Source organism: Oncorhynchus nerka, linkage group LG9a, assembly GCF_034236695.1.
Source record: "Oncorhynchus nerka isolate Pitt River linkage group LG9a, Oner_Uvic_2.0, whole genome shotgun sequence".
NCBI lineage: Eukaryota > Metazoa > Chordata > Actinopteri > Salmoniformes > Salmonidae > Oncorhynchus > Oncorhynchus nerka.
In genome coordinates, this window is record NC_088404.1 from 43,378,222 (window position 1) to 43,384,354 (window position 6,133).

Consider the following 6,133-nt stretch of genomic DNA (forward strand, 5'->3'; position numbering starts at 1 on the left):
TCTTTCTTGGTAAAATGGCCCTTACAGAGCCCGGAGGTGTGTAGAATGGCCATTAAGGCCATTCTACTGCCAATGTTTGTCTATGGAGATCACAATGCTGTGTGCTCAATTTGATACACCTGTCAGCAATGGGTATTTCAGGGCAATGGGTATTTGCCTGAAATAGCCAAATCCACTCATTTGAATGGGTGTCCACATACTTTGTATATGTAGTGTAAGTTCAGTAGTAAAAATTTGCTGAACAAGTCACAATAAGTTACATGGACTCACACTTCGTGCAATAATATAAATAAAAAAAATATTAGTTTGACACTACCTCATCTCTGTACCCAACACATACATATAATTGTAAGGTCCCTCAGTCAAGCAGTGAATTCAAAACACAGATTTAACCACAAAGACCAGGGATGTTCACAAATGCCTTGCAAAGGGAACCTATTGGTAGATGGGTAAAAAAAATTTTTTTTAAAAAGCATACATTGAATATCCATTTGAGGATGATTAAGTTATTTCACTTTGTATGGCGTATCAATACACCAAGTCACCACAAAGATACAGGCATCCTTCCTGACTCAGTTGCCGGAGAGAAAGGAAACCGCTCAGTGCTTTCACCATGAGGCCAATGGTGACTTTAAAACAGTTACGTAGTTTAATGGCTGTGATAGGAAAACAACTGAGGATGGATCAACAACATTGTGGTTTATTTAATTTAACTAGGCAAGTCAGCTAAGAACAAATTCTTATTTTACAATGACGACCTACCCCGGCCAAATCCTCCATTAACCTGGACGACGCTGGGCCAATTGTGCACCGCCCTATGGGACTCCCGATCAGGGCCGGTTGTGATACAGCCGGGGATCGAAGCAAGGTATGTAGTGACGCCTCTAGCACTGAGATGCAGTGCCTTAGACCGCTGTGCCACTCAGGAGCCCACAATACTAATCTAAAAGGACACCTGTACAGAATAAAAAATATTCCAAAACATCCTGAAAAGAAGGAAGCAAAGAAATGAACTTTATGTCCTGAATACAAAGCGTTATATTTAGGCCAAATCCATCACAACACATCATTGAGTACCACTTCATATTTTCAAGCATGGTGGTGGCTGCATCATGTTATGAGTATACTCGTTATCGAGGGACTAGGGTGTTTTTATCCTAAAAAAAAACAGAATAGAGCAAGGCACCGGCTAAAATCGTAGAGGAAAACCTGGTTCATTCTGTTTTCCAACAGATATGGGAAACAAATTCACATTTCAGCAGGACAATAACCTAAAACACAAGGCCAAATATACACTTGAGGTCCTTACCAAGATGACATTGAATGTTCCTGAGTGGCCTAGTTAGAGATTTGACTAAAATCATCTTTAAAATCCATGGCAAGACTTGAAAATGGCTGTCTAGCAATGATCAACAACAAACTTTACAGAGTTCGAAGAATTAAAAAAAAAAAGTGCAAATATTGTACAATCCAAGCTCTTAGAGACTTACCCAGAAAGACTCACAGCTTTAATCGCTGCCAAAAGGTGCTTCTATAAAGTATTGACTCAGGGGTGTGAAAACGTATGCAAATTAGACATGTCTGTATTTCATTTAATAAATGTGCTAAAAATATATAAAACATGTTTTCACTGTCATTATGAGGTCATGTGTGTAGATGGGTGAGATACAAAATCATTTTAATCCATTTTGAATTCAGGCAAAATGTGGAATAACTTTCTGAAGGCACTGTACCTACTAATGCATTACTGGGGTAGACAGTACACATGGTTACGGGTTTGATTGAATAGGCCTTGGAATTAGATGGATAACTTGGCCTCCTTATGCAATTGCTTCATCTTTCCTAGACAATGCCATTCTGATGTTTGAAGACATTTTCTAACAAATCACAGTTGACTCAGATATCAGATGATTTGCTGCATGTGTATTCTGTGTGGTGCACATATAAGAGGAACCTTGATTTTCAGCTTTCCCACGAGACTTGGGAGTATAGCATTGCGAGACTAGTATAGGGGTGAATGCATTTGCATCAGTTTGGGTTCTGAGTGTGTTTGGATGGAGAAGAATGCATGTGTTAAATATTTGTGTGTTCTTGAAACTGTATGTTCAAAATGTTCGACCAATGTCTTTCACTGCCTTGCAGTCTGACAATGGGCTGTATGAGAAAGAGAGAGACGAGGACGGCTTTCTGTGCGTGGTGTACAGTGGAAAACACACATTTGGTTGTAGGCCTTCACTTTAGAGTTGACACAACCCCCTCATTTTCCCCCAGAAAAGCGTGATTGTATCACTATCGAAATAGAGAGATTTGTGTGGAAGAACCCTGTCTTTCAAAGTAAATTTGTAAAAATCCAAATAACGTCACAGATTTTCATTGTAAAGGGTTCAAACACTGTTTCCCATGTTGTTCAATGAACCATAAACAATTAAATGAACATGCACCTGTGGAACGGTCGTTAAGACACTAACAGCTTGCAGACGGTAGGCAATTAAGATCACAGTTATGAAAACTTTCTACGGACTCTGAAAGACACAAAAAGAAAGATGCCCAGGGTCCCTGCTCATCTGCGTGAACTTGACTTCGGTATGCCCTAAGGAGGCATGAGGACTGCAGATGTGGCCAGGGCAATAAATCGCAATGTCCGTACTGTGAGACGCCTAAGACAGAGCTACAGGGAGACAGGACGGACAGCTGATCGTCCTCGCAGTGGCAGACCAAGTGTAATAACACCTGCACAGGATCGGTACATCCGAACATCACACCTGCGGGACAGGTACAGGATGGCAACAACTACTCAAGTTACACCAGGAACGCACAATCCCTCCATCTGTGCTCAGACTCTCAGCCTATTGCGGACAGAGGCTGGACTGAGGGCTTGTAGGCCTGTTGGAAGGCAGGTCCTCACCAGACATCATCGGCAACGTTGCCTATGGGCACAAACCCACCGTTGCTGGACCAGACAGGACTGGCAAAAAGTGCTATTCACTGACGAGTCACGGTTGTCTCACCAGGGGTGATGGTCGGATTTGCGTTTATCGTCAAAGGAATGAGCATTACACAGAGGCCTGTACTCAGGAGCAGGATCGATTTGGGGATTTTCTGGGGCAGTGTGTCACAGCATCATCGGACTGAGCTTGTTGTCATTACAGGCAATCTCAACGCTGTGCGTTACAGGGAAGACATCCTCCTCCCTAGTGTGTTACCCTTCCTGCAGGCTCATCCTGACATCACCCTCCAGCATGACAATGCCACCAGCCATACTGCTCGTTCTGTGCACGATTTCCTGCAAGACAGGAATGTCAGTGTTCTGCCATGGCCAGCAAAGAGCCCTGATCTCAATCCCATTGAGCACGTCTGGGACCTGTTGGATCGGAGGGTGAGGGCTAGGGCCATTCCCCCCAGAAATGTCTGGGAACTTGCAGGTGCCATGGTGGAAGAGTGGGGCAACATCGCACATCGCATTGACCCCCTTTGTTCACGGACACATTATTCCATTTCTGTTACATATCTGTGGAACTTGTTCAGTTTGTCTCAGTTGTTGAATCTTATGTTCATACAAATATTTACACGTTAAGTTTGCTGAAAATAAACGCAGTTGACAGTGAGAGGACGTCTTTTTTGTTGCTGAGTTCAGTATCATATTGAAACTATAAATTGTAAATTTGATCAAATCTTACTGGTCACATACACATGGTTAGCAGATGTTGCGAGTGTAGCGAAACGCTTATGCTTGTAGATCTGACAGTGTAGCAGTATCTAACAGGTAATATCTAACAATTCCACAACAAAACCGAAAACACACAATCTAAAGGAATGGGATAAGAATATATAAATGTATGGATAAGCAGTGATGGAGCGGCTAAGATGCAATAGATAGCGTAGAATACAGTATATACAGTTGAAGTCGTACGTTTACATACACCTTAGCCAAATACATTTAAACTCAGTTTTTCACAATTCCTGACATTTCATCCTTGTAAAAATTCCATCTTAGGTCAGTTAGGATCACCACTTTATTTTTAGAATGTGAAATGTCAGAAAAATAGTAGAGAGAATGATTTATTTTAGATTTTATTTCTTTCATCACATTCCCAGTGGGTCAGAAGTTTACATACACTCAATTAGTATTTGGTAGCATTACCTTTAAATTGTTGAACTTGGGTCAAACGTAAGCTTCCACAAGCTTCCCACAATAAGTTGGGTGAATTTTGGCCCATTCCTCCTGACAGAGCTGGTGTAACTGAGTCAGGTTTGTAGGCCTCCTTTGATGGCCACTCCAATACCTTGACTTTGTTGTCCTTAACCTCTTGCTTCTACTCGGGACGCTTGCGTCCCAACTAGAGCTCTGGAAATGCAAATGCGCTACGCTAAATGCAAATAGTATTAGTTAAAACTCAAAAGTTCATTAAAATACACATGCAGGGTATCGAATTAAAGCTACACTCGTTGTGAATCCAGGCAACAAGTCAGATTTTTAAAATGCTTTTCGGCGAAAGCATGAGAAGCTATTATCTGATAGCATGTAACACCCCAAAAGACCCGCAGGGGACGTAAACAAAATAATTAGCATTTCGGCGTTACACAAACCGCACAATAAAATAGAAAACATTCATTACCTTTCACCATCTTCTTTGTTGGCACTCCTAGATGTCCCATAAACACTATTTGGGTCTTTATTTCGATTAAATCGGTCCATATAAAGCCTAGATATCGTTATATGTAGACTGTGTGATAAACTAAAAAACATTGTTTCAAAACGTAACGTCATTTTTTAAAATTCAAAAAGTCGACGATAAACTTTCACAAAACACTTCGAAATACGTTTGTAATGCAACTTTAGGTATTAGTAAACGTTAATAAGCGATAAAATTCATCAGGAGGCGATGTAAAGATCATTAGCTGTCCGTCTGGAAAAATGTCCGGCTAGAAACTCAACGAAAATATCCGGTCCTAGACCTGAGGAGATACGGTGCCCTGCATGTGTTTGACCAAGAAAAAACTCGAAGGGAAATGACAAGACTCTAGACACCGTGTGGAAGCTGTAGGTACTGCAACCTCAGTCAATTAATTGTGGTTCACCTTTATCAATGGGTTCAAGTAGCGCATGGATATATTTTCCCATTTTCAGTGATCAGTTTTTCCTGTGCTTTTCGATGTAAATGCCGTTCTGGTAAAGCCACAGCAGTGATTTAACCAGTTTTATAAACGTCTGAGTGTTTTCTATCCACACAGACTAAGCAAATGCATATACTATATTCCTGGCATGAGTAGCAGGGCGCTGAAATGTTGCGCGATTTTTAACAGAATGTTCAAAAAAGTAGAGGGTCGACTTAAGAGGTTAAGCCATTTTGCCACAACTTTGGAAGTATGCTTGGGGTCATTGTCCATTTGGAAGACCCATTTGCGACCAAGCTTTAACATCCTGACTGATGTCTTGAGATGTTGCTTTTATATATCCACATACTTTTCCTTGCTCATGTTGCCATTTATTTTGTGAAGTGCACCAGTCCCTCCTGCAGCAAAGCACCCCCACAACATGATGCTGCCACCCCCGTGCTTCACGGTTGGGATGGTGTTCTTCGGCTTGCAAGTGTCCCCCCTTTCTCCTCCAAACATAACGATGGTCAGTATGGCCAAACAGTTCTATTTTTATTTCATCAGACCAGAGAACATTTCTCCAAAAAGTACCATCTTTGTCCCCATGTGCAGTTGCAAACCATAGTCTGGCTTTTTTATGGCTGTTTTGGAGCAGTGGCTTCTTCCTTGCTGAGCGGCTTTCAGGTTATGTCGATATAGGGCTCGTTTTACTGTGGATATAGATACTTTTGTGCCTCTTTCCTCCAGCATCTTCACAAGGTCCTTTGCTGTTGTTCTGGGATTGATTTGCACTTCTCTTACCAAAGTACATTCATCTCTAGGAGACAGAGCGAGTCTCCTTCCTGAGCGGTATGAAGGCTGCGTGGTCCCATGGTGTTATACTTGCGTACTATTGTTTGTATAGATGAACATGGTACCTTCAGGCGTTTGGAAATTGCTCCCAAGGATGAACCAGACTTGACTTGTGGAGGTCTACAGTTTTTTTTCTGGGGTCTTGGCTGATTTCTTTTGATTTTCCCATGATGTCAAGCAAAAG